This window comes from Podarcis cretensis, assembly GCF_951804945.1.
Source record: "Podarcis cretensis genome assembly, chromosome: 1".
NCBI lineage: Eukaryota > Metazoa > Chordata > Lepidosauria > Squamata > Lacertidae > Podarcis > Podarcis cretensis.
This window is the reverse complement of record NC_137170.1, coordinates 92,675,394-92,696,391: the sequence shown is the minus strand read 5'-3', so window position 1 is coordinate 92,696,391 and position 20,998 is coordinate 92,675,394.

The window sequence follows — 20,998 nt, the reverse complement described above, 5'->3', positions numbered from 1 at the left end:
CATTTGCCTAATGAACTTCTGCAATGCTCAGCCAGAACAGCCAAGGGTGGTGCATACACCCTAAGAGTCTTTCAAATGTACAGAAGGAGGAGGATTGGAAAAGCTCAAATGAAGTGAAGACTTAATGCAACATTGAGAGCTGTTCTTCCAGGTGGGAATGCTATAGAAATGCCCACAGAGGTTCCCCATGACCATTTCACATGCTGGCTACTATTATGGCAGTGGCTATCAATCAATCAGCTGCCACCTTGGCTTGGTGGCCACACTGGCAGAGGAAGAGGAGTGCCCCTGGCAGAGCGATCCTGGTGGGGTGTCATTGTGGCTGTCCCCCGCCCTTGCTGGGCACCACGCCCCCAGGATGCGCACCAGCCCTGCCCCCGCCTGCTCTCCCCCACTGGGTGGCCATTGCTTAGGACTCCAGGAGTGCTACTGGCAGGAGGGAGGGAGGGATGGTGAAATTTCACACTTACTACTATTAAGCTCTGAAACATCAAAGAGCATTTGCCACAGGAAAGTGGCAGCAGTGCAGCTCCTCTCCAGGGTCAACTCATCCACAGCCTTGCTCTGAAGAAGCAGAGGAACTTAGGCTGCTTGAAAAAATTGACAGATTCCTCCTGCTCTAATTGTGGTCTGTTATATTAAACATGTGGTTAGCTTGGTCACACAATTGTGTGTGGTCCACTTATCTTCCTGGCTGTTGCCACCTTCAATGCAAAGCAGGACTCTCAATACCTTCAATGATTGCCCAGAAGGAAGATTGTTTAGGGGTGATTTTTCAAACACTGCCCATCCCAAGCTGGCCACATTGTATAGGAAGCTAGATCCAATATATATTGTATCCAGAAATCTCTGCATCTCTAAAGGGCTAGACATTTCTTCAGGGATGCTGTGGACAGGGAATTGCAAGCCGTGGCCTCTAGCTGACCAGGTGTGCAGTGACTCACTCCAAAGTTGCCCGGTCCCTTTGTTCCCAACAGCACACAAGCTCTGACCTTGCCTGAGCATAGGGCCATAAATCTGTCTTCTTCCATGTACAATCCCACACATCCAGATTTAACAATCTTTCTAATGGAGACTCAGATAGGCCTCAAGAAGAGACTCCCGAGAAAGTGAAATTCCTTGTGATATTTACTGTTCACCTGGTTTTGCTAAACAAACAGGCACACGTATACAAGCACCTGCTCCTTAGGTTTGCAGCCCAGAGAGGTCGTAGGGTTTATTGTTACTATTCCAAGATCAGACTTTTCCACCATGTGGTTTTCTCATTTAAGATACTAGTAGCCACTGGGCTACCCTTAAAAATGTTAGGCATTCTGACAGGGCTGTGTCTTGTTCAGAAACTATAAGACTGCCACCTTTTCACTTTTCCTTGTCTTTTAAACACAGCCAGAGCTAAAGATCAATATATAAAGGTCAGAATATTGCTGTCACTTGAGGCCTGCTCGTGCATACACTTGAACAGGCAAATGCTCAAATGTGTGCACAAATCCCATCCCAAATATCTCTGTTCCCAGTCAGTCCCATATTGTGCAAGGGAGGTCTGAATGTGGTTTTTACTTGTATTCACTTGATCATGCAGCGATAATGTTCCTGATCAAACACTGGATGAAATACTGCATTTGTAAAAACCATCTTGGAAGCTGCAGGGGGTGTTTCAATTCAGGGGTGGGTTGTTGTTTTTTGTCTGTTGCAATCCCCTCTGATATTTTTTTTTACCAGTTATCTATTGTTAATATAGATGAGGAAGGTGCTCCAGCAGGAAAACTGAAGGCAAGGAAAGCTTCAGCTGCTGGGCTGGGTGTGGTTGCAACTCAGCTATTAAAGTGAAGGAAGCGACAGAAGATGTGAAGCTGCGATTAGGGGTTCCTAAGCGGACTACATAGACCTCAGTTACCTTTTGTTGAAAAAGACCTCAGGATGCAAGTCTATGCACATCTCTCTGGGCATCTGGCTCACTGAGGTATGGCTGGGGGAGAGGTTTGATTCAGTTCACATTTAAAGATGAACCTGTTGAATTTGCACTTTCTGAAACAATGCACAAACCAAAGCTGACCCGTCCTTCAAAATTTGCACTTCTCTGAATTTAGCTGTGCAGATCTCCAGCCATCTTTTAAAAAATACATCCGCTGGAGTAAAGTGTGCATTCAAATGCTTATATTAGTGAAAGCAACATGCAAAAAATGCATTCAATTTGGGGAAGTTTCTTTAGAAAAATGTGTGAAAAGCAAAACTAAATGCAAACATATTCAGAGAAATTTGTAGGTGAATTTTGATGAGGTTTGGGGGGTTTTTTCTACAATCAAGAGGTATATTTTATTTTATGAAATAAATAAATGAATATTCACAAACTTATGTGGAAATGTGGAGAACTTGGCTTAAGACTGGAAATGTGACAAAACTGGGACAAACCAAGATTGACAGATTTGCCCATCCAGAGGATGGTTGATCAAGCAAGAGTAAATGGGGTGAGTGGAAAGAGAGAGTTGCAAATGGAAAAAAGACACTTTTGGAAAAGAGCTGTAAAGCTTGAAACATATTGGACCGTTTCCTGAAAAGAAAGCCAGTCTTCTACAGCACCGTTGGATGTTTTGCACCAATGGATGACGAAACCTGTCCCAGTGCTGTAACACAACAGATGTAAAAGATGGTTGCAATGTGCCAGGCCAGACATTTATGGCAAAACAAGAAACTTGAGAAGAAATATGCTCCATATCAGTGTTCGCAGTGCAGTCGATCATCAATAAAACCTTGGGGCATTTCACTCTAGGTTCACTACTATCAGGAAATTATGGCTATGCTCTTAATGTTGAGTCTGCTTAGCTTGAAGAGTTTACTACTAAAATACTAATAAATTCACCTTTCCCCAAGATATACCTGTTTTCTGGCTGTTATCAGGCCTGTGTATTTTGGGAGCATATTAAAGAGTTTCGGAATTCTATGCACAATGTTATGAAATCGAAATTGGTCTGAAATCTGGAAGTGTGACCTACCAGATACAGAACCAGATTTATGAAGCTCATCGTGCCTGAGCCTGCATTTTGAAGGGTCCCCACTAGCCCACCCCAGAACTTGGGCATACATTTTTATTAATATCCCACCTTTCTTCCAAGGAGCTTGAGATGGCATCATACATGGTTTCCTTCTCCCCATCTTTTCCTGAATGATAGTGAGTGGCCTAAGGCTACCCAATGAGCTTCATGATTGGGTGGGCATTTGAACCCTGGTTTCCCAGGTCCTAATCCAACACTCTCATCAACATTGGCTCAATGTAAGATACCTTGTCTTTGGTCCATCTAGCTCAGCACTGTCTACACTGGCTGGCAGCAACTTTCCGGGATTTCAGACAGGGATCTCTCCCAGCCCTACCTTGGCAAAACAGTGTTGCCAAGAAAAGTCATTTTGGCACCATATGAATTGGCTATGAAATCTTACTGAACTCTCTATGGCTTTGTTTTTTAAATCAGTTGGTGCTTGGAGAATGGTAGCATGTAACTGAGTTTTTAAAGGGATAGCCATTGACTGGGTATGTGCGACACACTCACAGTGTTGTCATGGATTTCTTTTGTATGTGTATGTCTATTTCTCCAGCTTGACAGTTTACAGCAGTTGTCACTTGCTTCCATCTGGTGGGAAGATGACATTTCATTAAGACTTCTGCTCAGAGGTTATAGCTCTAGGGTCCCATTCCATGGGGCACAAAAGGCCCTTAAAAGGTGCATTGTACCTTTGATCCAACAACATGCTAGCTGTAGAACTTTGGTCCTTTTTGCAAGGCTGGCTCTTAAACTGTCCTTGGGAAAGGCATTGTTTCTTCCCACAGAGCCCATTCCCAGATTCTTTTTTCATTTAAAACTGTTCTTAATTCCCTTTTGCCATTGTCCAGGTTGCCATTTGCTGTTACATATGGTGCAAAATACCTTTGCAAAAATATAACTTGCTGAGCTCGGTAGACACGAGATGTTCGTTGATATGAAGCAAATGTGTACAATTCTCCAGGGTGGAAGGTTACATACTTCTGTTACTCCAACAAATCAAACCCTTCAGCCCTGTCACCATGCACAGTATGAATTATCTTGGAGTTAAGACGTGTGGAAACAGATCAGGAAAACAGAGCTAAAATTCTAGGGTTCTATTTCACGCCCCCGTTCTGGATGGGACAAGACATATCTTCCTTAGTGGGGACACAGCTGAAACTCGTTGTGGCTAGTGAAACACACCAAGCTTTAATTATATATCTTTAGCCAGCTGAAAGGCTTCCAGCTTTGAATTTAAAAAAATCAAATTATCTAACAAAGAATTGTTACATCTGAAACTGCAAACGTGAAGTAGGAACCCTATTGAAGAAAAGGGGGGAAAGTATTCGACCCCCGCCTGATAACTTTTCCTCATTCTCTTTCTCTGTGCTAATCTGTCACAAACAAACTTGAAACCCTTGTTATCAGCCGATTCATTTCCCAGTGACAAACCCTAAGTGGGTCTGTCAATTCCCTTGGCGGTCCATCAGATGGTGTCATCTGCTCCACCCAGTCCAGAAAAGATAGCACAAAAAAAAAAAATGTGGAATGTGGAAAGTGGAAATGTGGAAAGTTGAGAAGTAGATCTCTCTGAGGAAGAGAGTCAATGAACTTCCTGCATCAGAGCAAATAAACAGCTGCTAACAGTGGAGGCTAGCTCATTAGGAGGCAGTGCCAACCTCAGTCAGCCTTCTACTTAAACAAGAAGTGCAGGGGATTGGCAGTGGCCATCAGCTTCCTCGCTTTTAGGCTCAGTTTTGCCCTTGTAGGGGATGCGGGTGGTGCTGTGGGTTAAACCACAGAGCCTAGGACTTGCTGATCGAATCCCCACAATGGGGTTAGCTCCCATTGCTCGGTCCCTGCTCCTGCCAACCTAGCAGTTCAAAAGCACATTTTATGTAAGTATATAAATCGGTACCGCTCCAGCGGGAAGGTAAACGGCGTTTCTGTGCGCTGCTCTGGTTCGCCAGAAGCGGCTTGGTCATGCTCGCCACATGACCCGGAAGCTGTATGCCAGCTTCCTTGGCCAATAAAGTGAGATGAGTGCTGCAACCCCAGAGTCGGTCATGCCTGGACCTAATGGTCAGGGGTCACTTTACCTTTACTTTGCCCTTGTAGGTAGGGCAGAAAGGGGGAAGGATGGCGGCAAGATGAGAACTAGTTGCTTTCAGAGTTTGTATGAGTGGTTTTATTGTTTTAGAGTTTGTTGAATTGATTTTATTGTTCTTAGAGCTTGTGTTTTGGTGTTTTATACTGTTTTCACCAGGTACACTACTTCAATGGCTTCATGCCATCTTCTACTACTACTACTACTACTAATCCTATGCCCACTTACCCAGGAGTATCTTTCATTGAACTCAGTGGAGCTTACTTCTGAGCCCCATATTGTACAGTTAATTACAGGACAGTTAACTGATAGCAAAAGATATTTCATAATTTAAAATAGTTAACATTGCTATTCTTCTAGATGAGCTCGAATCTTTTTCCCCATTGCCTCAGGTGGGAAAAGGGGGAGATGCTTTAGGAGGACAGAGAAGTAAAATGTCATGGATGCACAATGTTTTGAATTTTTCTTTTCAACCTTAAATTTAAACTTCCTGTCTTTTTAGAATAGAATAGCCAGTTATGGAAAATTAAAAACATTAACCACCCAACTTAACTCTTAGTTAAAATACAGAATCCCCCCCCCCTTTTGCTTTAGTTTTGGCTTGTCAACAATGTATTAAAAGAATGGAATCAGAATAACAATTCCTAGATTCCAATGATCCATGGGCTTCATAGTGGTGACTTAATGACAGACTCAAATGTTTCTGTTTACATCCTAGACTGAAGACATTTCATTTGTTATCATCCTTTAATTTTGCAGATAAGAACAAATGTCAATATTTACTTATGTCCCCAAGAGAAGCACATGTGATGGGGAGATGGTGACTCTACTGCGTCTGCAAACCAGGCTTCAAAGAAGTTTCACAATCTCCCCAGCAGAGCCCTACATATGTTCACTGAAAGAAGCTTTTATACCCACAGCCTGTATCCCAGACAACTTATGCTCTCAGATGAAGCCCAACGTGCTTTGTACATTAGCTGTCAAATGACCCACTTTTGTATATTTCAGCCTTGGTAGAAACAGCAGCAGTATCTACTACTTGCCTATTTACTTTAGGGGGCACGTACTATTGAAGTATCCTTGATCACCACTGCTAATGGTCCAGAGGGTGCCAAATTGGAGCTCTTGCTTCTGCATTGGCTGCAAGTAATCCCCAGAGCTGGCAGGAAAGGGTTAAGTGTTCTCTATCACTAGTGTTATCTGGAGCTAAAATGCCATGAGTAGCGAAGCACACGGTTTATACCTTTGGCAGCACAGCCAATGCCTCCCCTTGCTTGCCTCTTGGATAGTGCTGGCGGCTAGCTGGTGCAGGAACCCTTAGTGAGTGCAGAAGAGTAATATAGTTATATAATGCCATTATATAAATCTATGGTGCAACTGGACTTTAGAATACTGTGTTTTGTTCAGGCCCCTATTCCCCTCACAGAGCTATGTCTCCCAGAGAAATCTGTGAGTGAAATAGGGGTCTCCTATCAACTCTCAGCACGCTTAAACTTCAGCTCCCAGAATCCTTTGGAAGAAGCTATGATGGTTTAAAGTAGTATCAGGGTGCCTTAAATGAATGGCACCAGAGGCTGTTCCAGCTGTGCTTTCCCATCTTCCTAGAGGGGAAGCCACTCGGCAATTAGGGGACTGCTCCAAATGAACTCTCCCATGGGACAGTCTATATTTTAATATTGTTACTCTAATTTCATTAATAAATCTTTGTTAGGTGGGATTTAAGCATCTGTAATAAATAAATAAATATATAAATATAAAGAAGGCTGGTAGCCGAAGAATTGATGCTTTTGAATTATGGTGCTGGAAGAGACTCTTGAGAGTCCCATGGACTGCAAGAAGATCAAACCTATCCATTCTGAAGGAAATCAGCCCTGAGTGCTCACTGGAAGGACAGATCCTGAAGCTGAGACTCCAATACTTTGGCCACCTCATGAGAAGAGAAGACTCCCTGGAAAAGACCCTGATGTTGGGAAAGATGGAGGCCACAAGGAGAAGGGGACGACAGAGGACGAGATGGTTGGATAGTGTTCTCAAAACTACCAGCATGAGTTTGACCAAACTGCGGGAGGCAATGGAAGACAGGAATGCCTGGCGTGCTCTGGTCCATGGGGTCACGAAGAGTCGGACACAACTAAACAACTAAACAACAACAATAAATATACAGATAAGCAAAGAGTTTGCATCTAATAATATCACTTCCATTGCTAAATATGAAATTTGAAAACAGATCCCTGAACTCAAAGTCTTTATGGCTCCTTAATATGGAGCAATGCCACTTTTGAGGGAGCTCGTGCAAAACACCATGCATCATTGTTCCACAATGTTAGGTTGCAATCCTATACCTACTCAGGACATGTAAATCTCTGGTCTATGAGGTGCATAATTCCTTCATGTACTGTGCTACATGACTACATTGCTTCAGTTCCCCAACAGGAGACTCAACTCTTCCAGTCAAATGAAAGATTGTGTCACTCTGATATTGCTTTTTAAGAATACCTGGAAGGAAACAGCCTGCAAGGACTGCCTGGGAACTCCTGCCTGGGTTGCCTTGAATTCTACAGAAGTAGGATGTAAATGTAATAATGAAATGGAATGAAATAGCCAGGATCTGTCCATGCATTAAATGTAAGCACTCCAAAATGAAAACTTTTTTTTGGAGCACAGAGCATAGCAGCACCTTCAGAAACCTTAGAAACTGGCACTTGGGAAAAATGGGTCATGCGTGTTGTTTCAGTGTTGCTTTTAAGGAACCTGAATCAAGCCTCTTATTTGAACTCTAAGGGTCCAAATTCCTCCACCCATTGCAGTCTCCTAAAGGCTGGGGTTTAGGTCCAGCACTATTATGTGTTCTGTAAAACTTATGTTCTGTGAAAAATATTTTTTCCATGGCCTGTTAAAAGCCCGACAGACCTTCACTGGCTGGAACCAGCAAGACAGCGGGGCAAGGAAGACAGTGGCACCACAACCACATTGTTCACCTTTGGAAATCCTTTGTTCCAGCTCGTCCAGGGCATGACTGAAGTTTGTTCCAGGGAGAGCTATGAATTAAAGTTCAAGCCCTTGCTGTGAGTGCTGCTCTCACTGGGAACTGCGTGGGACTCAGCACTGTGACTCAGACCATGAGAAGGAAGAAGTAGCTAGAGAGTCACTCACCCTGTGAAAGCTGGGCATAGAACTTCAAGTCCCAGGGATGAAAGGTTGGGGGGGATGTTCAGCTTGGAGGTACAGGGGTTGGGGTCACATTTAAAAAAACAGTGCCTGAATCCACCTCCTTCTCAGCCTTCAGCTATAGCCTCAATGAGGCATGGCAAGGTGGCAAAAGACAAGGGTTGGGAAGAAGGACTGAAACTCTCTTTTTAAAGTTTTGAAAAGGCGGCGTTTTTCTATGGTGAACAGTATGGCTAATAAGATACTCCAAGAGTGGGAAACCTGTGTCCTGCTAGTTGTTGTTTTTGACTACAGCTATCACCCCCAGCTGTGGGACGCAGGTGGCGCTGTGGGTTAAAGCCTCAGCACCTAGGGCTTGCCGATCGAAAGGTCGGCGGTTCGAATCCCTGCGGCGGGGTGCGCTCCCGCTGCTCGGTCCCAGCACCTGCCAACCTAGCAGTTCGAAAGCACCTCCGGGTGCAAGTAGATAAATAGGGACCGCTTACCAGCGGGAAGGTAAACGGCGTTTCCGTGTGCGGCTCTGGCTCTGGCTCTGGCCAGAGCAGCTTCGTCACGCTGGCCACGTGACCCGGAAGTGTCTCCGGACAGCGCTGGCCCCTGGCCTCTTAAGTGAGATGGGCGCACAACCCCAGAGTCTGTCAAGACTGGCCCGTACGGGCAGGGGTACCTTTACCTTTACCTTTATCACCCCCAGCTAGGGACATGGGTGGCACTGTTGGTTAAACCACAGAGCCTAGGATTTGCCAATCAGATCAGAAGGTCAGTGGTTCGAATCCCCGCGACGGGATGAGCTCCCGTTGTTCGGTCCCTGCTCCTGCCAACCTAGCAGTTCGAAAACATGTCAAAGTGAAAGTAGATAAATAGGTACCGCTCCGGTGGTAAGGTAAACAGCGATTCCGTGCGCTGCTCTGGTTTGCCAGAAGCGGCTTAGTCATGCTGGCCACATGACCCGGAAGCTGTACACCGGCTCCCTTGGCCAATAAAGCGAGATGAGTGCCGCAACCCCAGAGTCGGCCACGACTGGACCTAATGGTCAGGGGCCCCTTTACCTTTACCTATCAGCCCCAGCCAGCATGGCCAATGGCAAGATATTAAGGGAACATCTGGAGTGACACAGGTTCTAAACAAAACAATGGAAATATAAAGCTGGAAGGGACCCCAAGGGTCATCTAGTCAAACCCACTGCAGTGCAGGAATCACGGCTAAATATCAGCACAGTGTATAAAACACGGCAATATGTAAAATAGGACAACGTACCAAAGACAGGGGAAGTCCATTTTGGAGATGCTAGCACTTCCTGGGTTTTCCTGCTCCATTAGAAAACCCTTCTCTTGGTTGCAGGAGAGGGGCTTAGTCATACTTAGAGTAGGCCCATTCTCCCTTTTAGTGGCTCTGTTCTAAGCATGGCTGCAGTCCTAACCCCACCTGTGTGAGAGGAAGCCCCACTGAATCCAACAAGACTGACTTCTGAGTGGACATGGCTAGAATTACAGCCCAAGCCTGGCTCTAGCCCAGGAAGGCTTTTTCTGATGTCCAGCCAAAATCTGCTTTGCAGCAATTTGAACTCATCGCTTCTTGCCCTTCCATCGGTGGACCTGGCAAAAGCTTGTTTTCCCTCTTCCTTCTAGCAGCCTTTACAGCACTTGGTGGCCCGCTCTAGCTCTCCTCCTGAATCTTTTCATCTCTAAACGGAACGTACCCCTTTCCCTCCTGCCTTGGATTTCACTGACTTACAGAAAGCAGCTATAGAAAAGACCCAGTGGGGCATCTACTTTGTACCTCGCAGTTTATTCTTTAGTATTTTGTTTTGTCTAATTTCTTGCTCCACTTCACATGGGAGACTTAAAAAGTCCAGAGTCTGAAAAAGGCCATTGTTATCCCAGTGTTGTAGCTGAATGTAGCCATTTCTCATGCCGCTGTAACCAGCCAGCCAACAGCAGCGATGGGCAGCAGCTAGGACGATGTTCCCTTCTCATTTGGCAAGACCGCCCACCCAGACACCTGGGGGCACACTGCATTGAATCCACTGCAAGCTCAATCCTCAGTGTGCATGGACCCCTTGCCTCCCACGTGCCCCCCCCCGGGGGGGAGCAACCGAGAGTGATATTAAGCTAAGTTTTATTTAGAGTACACACAGTGAAAAATGACTAAATCAGGTCCAAACCTAGTTGAATGCCACAAAAAATCTTTAGGTTAGGGGAAGGCATTGGGGACCCAGAAGTGAAAACCTTTTATATCAGTAGTGAGCTGTGTACACCCCATACATTTAAAGCACATGGCTTTCCCCAGAGAATCCTGGGAACTGCAGTTTGCCTGCCACAGAGCTACAGTTCCCAGCATTCTCTGCAGGGAGTTGGTTGGTTGCTTGTCATGCATCTGCCTCCGGAAACAAAAGAAGAGTGCGCCTTCAGGGGTGAGGTCAAACCCTTGGAGAATTACAGCGCCTGCTATGGCTGTAGAGGGGAAAGACATGTTTTGCTGCAGGTGGAACAGATGAAAGTGTCCATTTGTGAGAGTGATGTGCTTATTAAAGATGTATGTTTTGGGTATAGGTTCTTTTGAATCAAAGAGCTTCGGAGTTTGTGCATCCAGATCTCTGTCACACACACGAGACACCCCTCAAAGAAAGGAAGCTGCTCTGTGAACCCTGGACAAACAGCCATTTCGTTAATTCAGTTCCGAAGTGCAACATTTTGACTTACAGGAACCAAAAGTTGTGGCTGGCAGTACTTGCAGAGAATAGGCATGGAGATGTCACAGCAAGAACCTGAATGTTGTTTTATCCTTAAGAGGTGAGAAGTTTTCATGGTTTCTTACAACATTTTAGAAAGTTTAATGGGTACACACATGGGGGAAATCTGCAGCCAAAATGACAACTTATGTTTACTTTAAGTGCTATTTTTCCAGAAAAAGAGGTACCAGAACTCACCATGAACACCTCCCTCAGTTTCTTAGAATGGCAGTGGCTTGAGAGGTGCTGGAACTGAGTTCCATCAAGTTCCGGATGGGGGAAAAGCCCTGCTTGTAACCAATAAAACACTCAGACATACATGGGCAGCTGTTTTGCCACTACCTTCTTAAATACGCTTGTCGTAATAGAAGTCACATGCTTTTGTTCCGAGTCAAGAGAAGCCATGGGTTAGGTACACATGAAGTGCATTGCACAATAAAAAACAGCCCGGGCTGGAAACAATGGCACTTTTAGATGCACATTTTTGAAGTTTGTATTCTGTGGGCTCTAATTACAAGAAAATTATATGCCTTACATTGTTTACATTAATTGAGTAACAGCCCATTCCTCCAGGCTGGCATAAATCTTCCTGCGTCAGTCTTGTGCGGAGACAAGGAGGCTGTAGTGGGAGGAAGAAGCTGCATTACATTCTCTGGAAGGGCCTCTGAGCAGTGTTGTAAGTCGATGTGGTGCGACCCCTACTTGCGCTGCAATCAGTTCCAGCGGCCGCATCTCATAAAAGGATATTGTGGAGCTGGGGAAGGTGCAGAAATGAGTAGTCAGAATGAACAAGGGCCTCAAGCAACTCCCCTGTGAGGAAGGGTTACAGCTCAGGGGGCTTTTGCATTTGGAAAAAATGCAATGAAGGAGGCCATCATGCTAGAGGTGTGTAAAATTATGCCTAATGCGGAAAATGTGAATAGAGAGAAGTAATTTTAAAACCGGGGATGTGGGTGGCACTGTGGCTTAAACCACAGAGTCTAGGACTTGCTGATCAGAAGGTCAGCGGTTCGAATCCCCGTGATGGGCTGAGCTCCCGTTGCTCGGCCCCTGCTCCTCCCAACCTAGCAGTTCGAAAGCACATCAAAGTGCAAGTAGATAAATAGGTACCGCTCCGGTGGGAAGGTAAACGGCGTTTCCGTGTGCTGCTCTGGTTCGTCAGAAGCAGCTTAGTCCTGCTGGCCACATGACCCGGAAGCTGTACGCCGGCTCCCTCAGCCAATAAAGCGAGATGAGCGCCGCAACCCCAGAGTCGGTCATGACTGGACCTAATGGTCAGGGGCCCCTTTACCTTTACCTTTTAATTTTAAAACCGGAGATCTAATGAAGCTGAATGGTCAAAGAATCAAGTGAAAGTCCTTGCTCACACAGCACATAGTTGAACTATGGAAATCAACTCCACAAGTCACAGTGATTGCCACCAACTTAGATGGATTTAAAAGGTGATACTGATGAAATACATTTTTGTTTGACAGGTACTGCACAGGACATTTAAAGAAAACCAAAAGCACTTCATACACATACCAATCTCATGGAAGGGAAACATAAGGAAAAGCATATCAGGGCAAAAGTAAATAAATAAATGCCAGGATTACATGGGGGAAATGAAATCTGTCCTAAACAATACTAAGATGTAAAATAAAGTGGCAATTACATCTCCAAGGGCCAAAGATTCATACCTGAATTTTCACACACCAATCTCAATTTTGATTTTTTGTTCTTCCTGGAAGAGTGGGTAGAATGGGGCTGGTGTAGTCCTTTGTGGATTGCACTTCTATCTACCAGACAGATGCAGTGGCAGGTCTTCTGCTTTTGCATTCAAAACAATTATTTCCAAATGGAATATATCCTAACAACTCTCAACACCTTAACAAATTGCAGCTCCCAGAACTCTTTGAGAGAAGCCATGACTGTTTAAAATGATATCACAGGTGTTTTATATGTATGGTGTGAGTGTGGCCTTAGTATAAGGCAGAAGGGGATTTCCAAAGTCCGTTTTTGCAATGGGAGAATTGGGCTACACATCTGCAATTCTAAGTGTCGCTCCATCTTTTCTTTTTTGGAAAAAAAGTAAAGAAATTGGTAGATGATTCAAAATTAATTTCTCAAGTACATAGCAAATGTACATGCAAACATCTAGCAAATATTTTGCTGCATTATTGAGGGGGTGGGAAGCATCTTATATTGCAGCAAAAATACCAAAGCATCTTGTGGCACCTTAAATACAAATTGATGTATGGCGACAAAAGCTTTTGTGTCCACAAAAACATATGCCAGCATAAGGGATGGACAAATCTGTCAATTTCTGATTCTCTCCATTTCTAAGTTTTCTTTTCCTAAATGCATCTCAAATTTCTGCAGCAGTTTGGATTAAAAAAAACCCAAAACCTATGAAAATTAATCAGCATTTGAGTGAGATTTTTGCTAAATATACCTTTGCAAGCAATTTCCCCTAATATAATACATTTCTGTGTGCTATTTCCCCTGATATTTTGTATTTTTGTATACCTTGTTCAATAATATGCATTTTCATATACCTTGCTCGACTAGAGAACTGCATTGCAAAATTTGGAAAAGTGCAAATTCAAAGGACGCTGTGCTTTGGCTCGCATATTGTTTGGGGAAGTGAGAAGTGGGTAAGTTTGTCTTTCAATGAGAAATGAACTGAATTTATCCTCTGTCCCCAGCCACAATAAATCTCAGTCTTTAAATTGCTCCAAGACTCTGTTGTTTTTACAGTAACCACCTTTCCTACAGGCAGTCTGGATTTGCTGTCATCACTGTTCATTTCTCTGTCATCAAGGAAAATTGAGAATGGAATTAGAGTAAATGAAGACATTAAATAATAAGTCAGGCCTTAGGTGCCCAATGAAGCAATCATAGGACTATTTCACCATCTGGGCCTTAGACTGGGAACTATAATCTGTCTAATAATTACAGCTTGATTAACATTTCCAAACAGAATGTTGGGGATTGGTTTTCTTATTCTTAGTGACACGATCAAAGAAGTCTGGAGGACAATATAACATATTTGAGTATGTTGGCTTCATAGTTAGATAACAATCAGTTTTATATCTGTGGTGAGCAAATTTTGGCCAAAAGGGATGCAGTCTTTAAAAAAAAGGGGGGGAGTAGATGCAGGTATAATTTGAAAGTACAAAGAAGTTACAATATAACAGTGTCTATGGATTTATCCTATATGTCATCCTCTGATTAAACAAATTCCCACTGTGTGGAGGAAGAGAGGAATTATTTGACTGAGGATCTGGTTTCTGCCTATATTGATGACACATGCTATATCATAAGCATCATTTGTGGTTGCACAAAACCATACCCTGCTTGCATACTGGCTGGTCAAGGCAGAGAATGATTTGCTATCAGCTTAGCTTTAAACGGAGATTAGGGACATTCAGAGTCTACTATGTATGGCTACCACCTCCAAGATCAAAGGCTGCTTGCCTCTTAATACTAATTGCTGGGGGACATCAGCAGGAGAGCATTATAACACTCATCTCCTGCAAGCCGGCTTCCCATTGGCATCTTGCTGGTCAGTGTGGAAGACAGGATGCTATTTTAGATAGGCCTTTGGTCTGATCCAGCAGGGCTCTTCTTATGTTCTTACACTATCTGAGTAAAAGACCGGGAACGTCGTCCATTAGAAATCTCAGAAAATAGACAAATTTTGCTTACAGCAATTAGCCTCTAGAGCAATTGGCATCTAAAAACACATGGTTTGCAGAGCATCATGTTTCCAGCTGCGTCCCGTGGCTGGCTTGTTAACAGGAGGACCTCATGATATTAGTAAAATACAAAAGGCATTTGTTTTCTTGTGACAACACAACCCCCAGATAAGAAATCAGCAGGGCCTGACAATGTACAGTGCAAGTAAATGTTTGCATTATGCATCGGAATGAAAATCAAAACAAAAAGGATGGCTTTCACCTTGGGACAAGTTGTAGTTTCTGATGAAACAGTCCTCTACATTTCAGCAGTCATCCCTGTCCAGTTGCATAGCTTGACCTCAAGTTACTCTTAATCTCTGACCCAGCATGCACTGCCACCGACCCCAGGTATCTTACGTCATGCAGGACCTTTAGGCAACATTATTCAGAAAGGAGCTTGTCCTGCTGAGTTATGAATACCACTTCAACTCCATGGAATCGCATCTGCTGTATTTAGGTATTTTTTCCAAATCATCATCATCATTTTTATCATATTGGATTGTGTGTCTGGGAGACTTCACATTCCCATTAATCAAACTGGGACTTAATGTGCAGATAATTGCTTGAGATTTTGACTTTTTAAAACAAATATTGAGAATTCAGTATTGACTGTCATATTTGAAATGTCCAATGTCACCATTAGATATCTTTTCAAATTTAAAGGAAGTTTAATTTATCACTTTGCATTCCTGATCCTTTTGTCAATCTGAGTCACTGGGTAGCATCCAATGAAGTCGTCCCATTCACCCAAGGTGCGACGAAACTGAACTGCAAAATTCAGTTTGGTTCACATTTTAATGTGTACCTAACTAACTCAAAGTTCATGAAGCAATACACAAACTGAAATGCACCTACCTTCAAAATGCACACACTTCTGAATTTTGCAATGAAATCCTCCAACCAAATAATGCGTACAGAAATTCATCCATTCAGGAAAGTGTGCATTAAAATGTATATATAAGGGAACATAGCATACAAACGTGCGTTATATTACTTAGCTGTTTATTTTCAGCACTTATTTATACCCTGTCCTATAGCCAAAAATGCTCTCAGCTTACAAAAATCAGTTCTAAGATGGTCCTTGTGCTCAGGCTCACAATCTAAAAAGACCTAACACATGAGGGGGGAAAAGAATGTGAGGGAGGAGGGGGAAACAAGATGAAGCACTAGTTCTTTGTGTTACAGTTTTTAAGGTTACATCTGGTAACAGTGGCATTTATGGCTGCCATGCCCTCTGCGGAGGCACTGTTTCCCCCAACTAGGAGCCGAACAGGTGGCCAGGGCAGGAGGACAGGGAAGCTCCTACCACAGAGTTTTCCCCTCAGACCATTGACTTGGCACTTAGAATCTATGTTAGAGTAGAATCTATATTGGGCAAAGTTGTGTACAATAAAATATATATACTAGAAGAAATGTGAACTAAGATGCTGACAAATTTTCATGAGAATCTAAATCACAAACTGATTCAGAAGTGTGGGCAACTGCACTTAAGATTGTGCAAGTGAGGAAGTGAGAGAACTCAAACTAGATGGATTCATCCACTCCAATTCCACACTGTCATCCGAGCACCTTCACCCAACTGTGATATGTTTATAACTAGTTCCACACTTCCGTAGGGGGAAGATGGGCTGCTGGGGGCAGGAGGATAGAGTAAAAGCAAGGACAAAGACTACCTGATAAGACACATTCTTTCCCCCACCACAGAGCTCATAAAGGTTAGCCGGATTTCTGCTGAGGAAAACAGCTGACAGCTCTATGTTCCTCAAACACTCACACATGCACAGCTGGTTAGTCTACTAAAAGCCACAATTATTACTTATTTCCATCAGAAAAATTACTCAGTGTTGTTTAAGAGTTTGGGGGAGGGGAGTGATGATCTAAAGCTTGTGTCCAAACCAGAACAGAAGCAGCCAAGACACAACAAAGATAACCAACATGCTAGTGGCATTGTGTCTGAACTCAAACAAGGGACAGCAACACAGGACTCTAATGTCTCAGTGTAACCAGCAGTGTAACCAGGACTTCTCGAATATGTGCTCAGAATTGCACATATTTGCTGAGATTGTTAGAAGCTAATGAGAAAACTCCCCATTTATTTCTGTGGCAACAGATGTCTAAAAACTTCTCGTGTGTCTTTGAAAAACCAAATAGTAAAGCAAGCCAGAAAAGCAGAGGTAAACTGTTGGTAATGATGGTCCCTGTCCATTGTTGTTCACCTCTCCCAAGCAGGTTTTGTATTTTTAAAGTACATTGTTGAGAGGTACTTGCACGGCCCTCACTTGGACATGCAGTTCTCATGCCTATTCAAGAATGCCCTCAAGAAGCCTCTATATGTTGTTCTTCAGTATTATTTCAGCTTTGGAATGGCAGGGCTGGAACATCCCAAAGCACCACCCAGAGCTACAACTTTCAGAGTTCCATGTGGAGAGAGCTTGACTGTCAAACCACTCTGGATTTCAGCTCTGGGAGGGGAAAAGGGACCTCCTATCAACTCTCAGCACTTTTAACAAACAACAGCTCCCAGAATTCTTAGGCACCTAAGATGTATGGTGTGAATGTGGCCAAAATGATAAATCATCATGCATCCCTCCACCATCAGGTTGAGCTTGGATTCCACATTCACTTGCAATTTGATAACCATGCAAACAAGCAACCTGATTGCTAATAAAGCTGGAAATCTTCATGTGAGTCACCTGAGTTATTTTTGAAGTGTGGCATTTTTGTTTATTGTGGAGGCTGGTGCATTTGGGCACATGAGTTGTTGATCCTCCAACCTCAAGTCTGACCGCAGCCAGCCCCCTCTGGACTGCCTTTTTACTCACATCCACCCAGGGTGTGGCACCACTTGCCAGCTTCCTCATCCTTCGTCCCAGCACTGCCTTTGTGGAACTCAGCAGAGAGGAAAAAGAGTGGGAAACAAAACTAGAAATACTTGGCCCCTCCTATCATTGCCTCTGGCTCTACCCTGCCTTCTGCCCTATGAGCCCCAGTGGGCACCAGGCACCACTGACTGCTTATTTATTAAGGGCAGCAGATTAAAAAGTGCCTTGGAGGGGGGGAGTTTTTTTGATGGCATTACACTGGTGCATGGGCCGAGCCAATCAGGTGCTTCCACTGGTACATCTGCATAGGCCGCAGCCTTTCCTCCAGGTAAGGAGACACAACACTGCTGCTGGGAGACCTGCAGCTCCACTCCACCAGGAGAACAACTCCTGCAACACTCCCACAATGGATGTGCAAAAGTGCCCCAGCATTCTTACATCTAACACTATTTCCATTTTATGATGGCTCCCTTAGCTACAGGTGTGTGTGTGTGAGAGAGAGAGAGAGAGAGAGAAAAAAAACCTGAGTGAGTGAGAGCTAGATATAAAACCAATAAAATTTACTTTAAAAAGTATTTTTAAAAAGCTTGTAGAGCTTAGAAGGTGATGCAGAGAAACTGGCAGGAGAACCAGGACAAACAAACAAGAACATTTATTCACATAGCTTGTTGCTGAGCTTTGAGATGCACTACCACCAAATATAGTGAGGGCTGCTAGCTTGAATTATTTTAAAAGGTGGAAAGAGAAACCCATGGAGAATACGTCTAGAAAAGACTGGTGGTGTCAAAGACTAGGTCTGTGTCCTGTGTTTTCAAAACATGTGCTCTGCCACTGAGCTACAGGTCTTTCTAATTATAGGGAGTTTTTTTAGCCAGTGCAGGTAGAACGTAGCAGTATCACTATGCTAGCATCACATGAAGCTACATTCTTGCAGCCAGTGCCCATTTATGCTTCTTTGTTGATCCCTGACTGCTTTCAACAGGGCATAAGCATGTGTACCTGGTAATCCCTGAAGAAAATATGTACAGTATGCAATGTTATTCATTCCCACCCCACCCTCGGGGGGAGCGGGGAGCTATGTTGAGCTCTTGCGGCAGATGCACTCAAAGAGTCTTATGGAACCTTAAAGACTAACAAATTTATTGTGTCATAAGCTTTCGTGCACTTAAGTCCACTTCATTCGATGCATGAAATGAACTATTTAGTTTGCAAGCATATAGAAGAGAAAATTATAATGTAGGAGCTAAATGGCAATGAGATATGAAAATTGCAGTCAGTGGTAACTGGAGCTGAGATCTATGGGTATAGATGGCATACAAATGTAATAAAAATAATAAAGGCACACCTTTAACATTTAACAGTAACAGACAGGTGATGTATTCACAGCTGCAGAAGAGCTGGGAACTCTTCACAAGAAACAGAGCACAGATATCCTGGCATTGGTAACACTTGCAGTGTGATTTTAAAAATTGTTTTGTTGCTGCTGTTCTTGCTGTGGTATACAGATCATAGGAAGCCTGTGTTCCACAGTGAAATGAGCATTCAGCTGTACCTCACAAGTGCCTGCGTACATGCATAAAACAATCCCCTGTGAAAGGTTACAATCTAAAAGAAAACCTAAGCAGCTATCAGCAGAAAACCCCATCAAGAAAATAAAATCCAGCCCACTAGTGATGTTACTGAAACACCAGATGGTGCTTTGCCACCCACTTTGGCACATGTTAAACACAGATGCCTGAAAATGCTCTTACTAAATTCAGTTCGTCTGCAGCACCAATCCTACCAGGCACCAGAAAGCATAAAGCAGGTCTACAAATAGCAAAGAGAATGGATGGGATCAGGGACAGAGCCCTATAAGCCACCCACGATGGTGGCCATTGAATTTAACAGAAACAGCCTGCGGAATTGTTCGGCACCTCTGCTCTGGTGTCATTACAGGGGTTACTTCCATCTTCTATCCTTGACTGGGTCAGAGCTGAGGAGCTGGAAAGGCTGCAAGCAGGCACTTGGATAGACAGCTCCCTCTTCCTTCAAGGCTTAATGTGGCTTCAGTAGCTGGAGGAAGATGGAGCTGTCTTTGCAACTGCTTGCCCCTCTCAGCTCTCCTAAGTCAAGCAACTTATTGCATTACTGGTGCAACTCTGCTCTGTGCAACATTCCTGTATGGTTTTGCATCTGCTGAACATACGTAGGATGACTTTAGGTTTCCCTAAAAATCAATGGGATGGCATCTCACTCCCCTTTATGGTGAAGATAATGCCAGGTGCTTTGCAGAAGCAAGAACAGAAGAACATTGAAATCCTCCTTACCAGGCATGCATGGGATTTATCATAGCCAATGTCACAGGACAGCAACAAATTAAATCATTTCCAATGCCCCAGACATTTCAGGAAGCTTTAAATTTGAGCCAGCTGTTTCATTTGTGCTACACCATTCTGCAAATTCTTGCAGTCAGGCTCCCTGCATACGGCAGTGGCCTTTCTCCAGAACCAGTGTGTTGTAAGGAGCCTGTAGAATAAAATGATGAAGCGGTTCCTGAATTGCATCACTTCAGGCTGTGTGAGTAGGAATAAAATCCTGGAATGTTCCCCACAGGAAAGCCCCTGTGTGTGCATAGAAAACCTAGCACATAAAAAAGAAAGCTAGGCAAAATTGCCCTGATTCAAGGCACCTGAGAGGGTAGCAGTGCCAGGAGCTGGTGATACCAGAGCAAAGGAACAAGTTGTACTCTTGTGTCGGTAGAAATCCGGTGAGCTCTGGAGGTTGAACACCAATATACAGAGTCAGGTTTTAAGATGGATAAGACATTAGGTCATGTAAGTTCATTGTCTTGTTAATGCTGGCCTGTGTACATTCCTGTTTTCCCAAACTAATACCCCTGATAAAATAATTGAAGCTGAGGGGTGGGGAGAGAGAGAGAAGGATGACACAAACCATCCCTCTGCTGAGCACACTCTGAGGAGTGGTTTTCAAAGTCAGTTTATGACATGTCCATGAGCCTTTCAAATCCCCTCCAAGAAGTATGTTCTCCACCCATCCTGTCATGTACCCAATGCTAATTCCCGTTTCAGAGCTATTTGGCTTAGCAGAGGCAAGTAGATAAGAGGAATTAGAAGCACACGGAGGGGGCGGGGAATAATAATTTAAAAGGCCTCCTGTCCAGTTGGTACCAGGGATGGAATTGTTCCAGTGGAGGTCCAGCTAATCCGTCCAGAAAACACCCTGTAGGCCTGCTCAGAATCAGACTGAAACCCATAAAATCCAGGGAATTCAGAGATAAGCTTGGTTATCTGGACAAATGTCCTGCCCTCAGTTAACCTAATTGTCCTGCAAGCAGCAATTAATACATACACCCAGGCATCTTCCCTGGATGAACTATCTCCTTTGGCCAGCAATGGTCACAATCTGCCATGACATTCTCCATTCAAATGAAG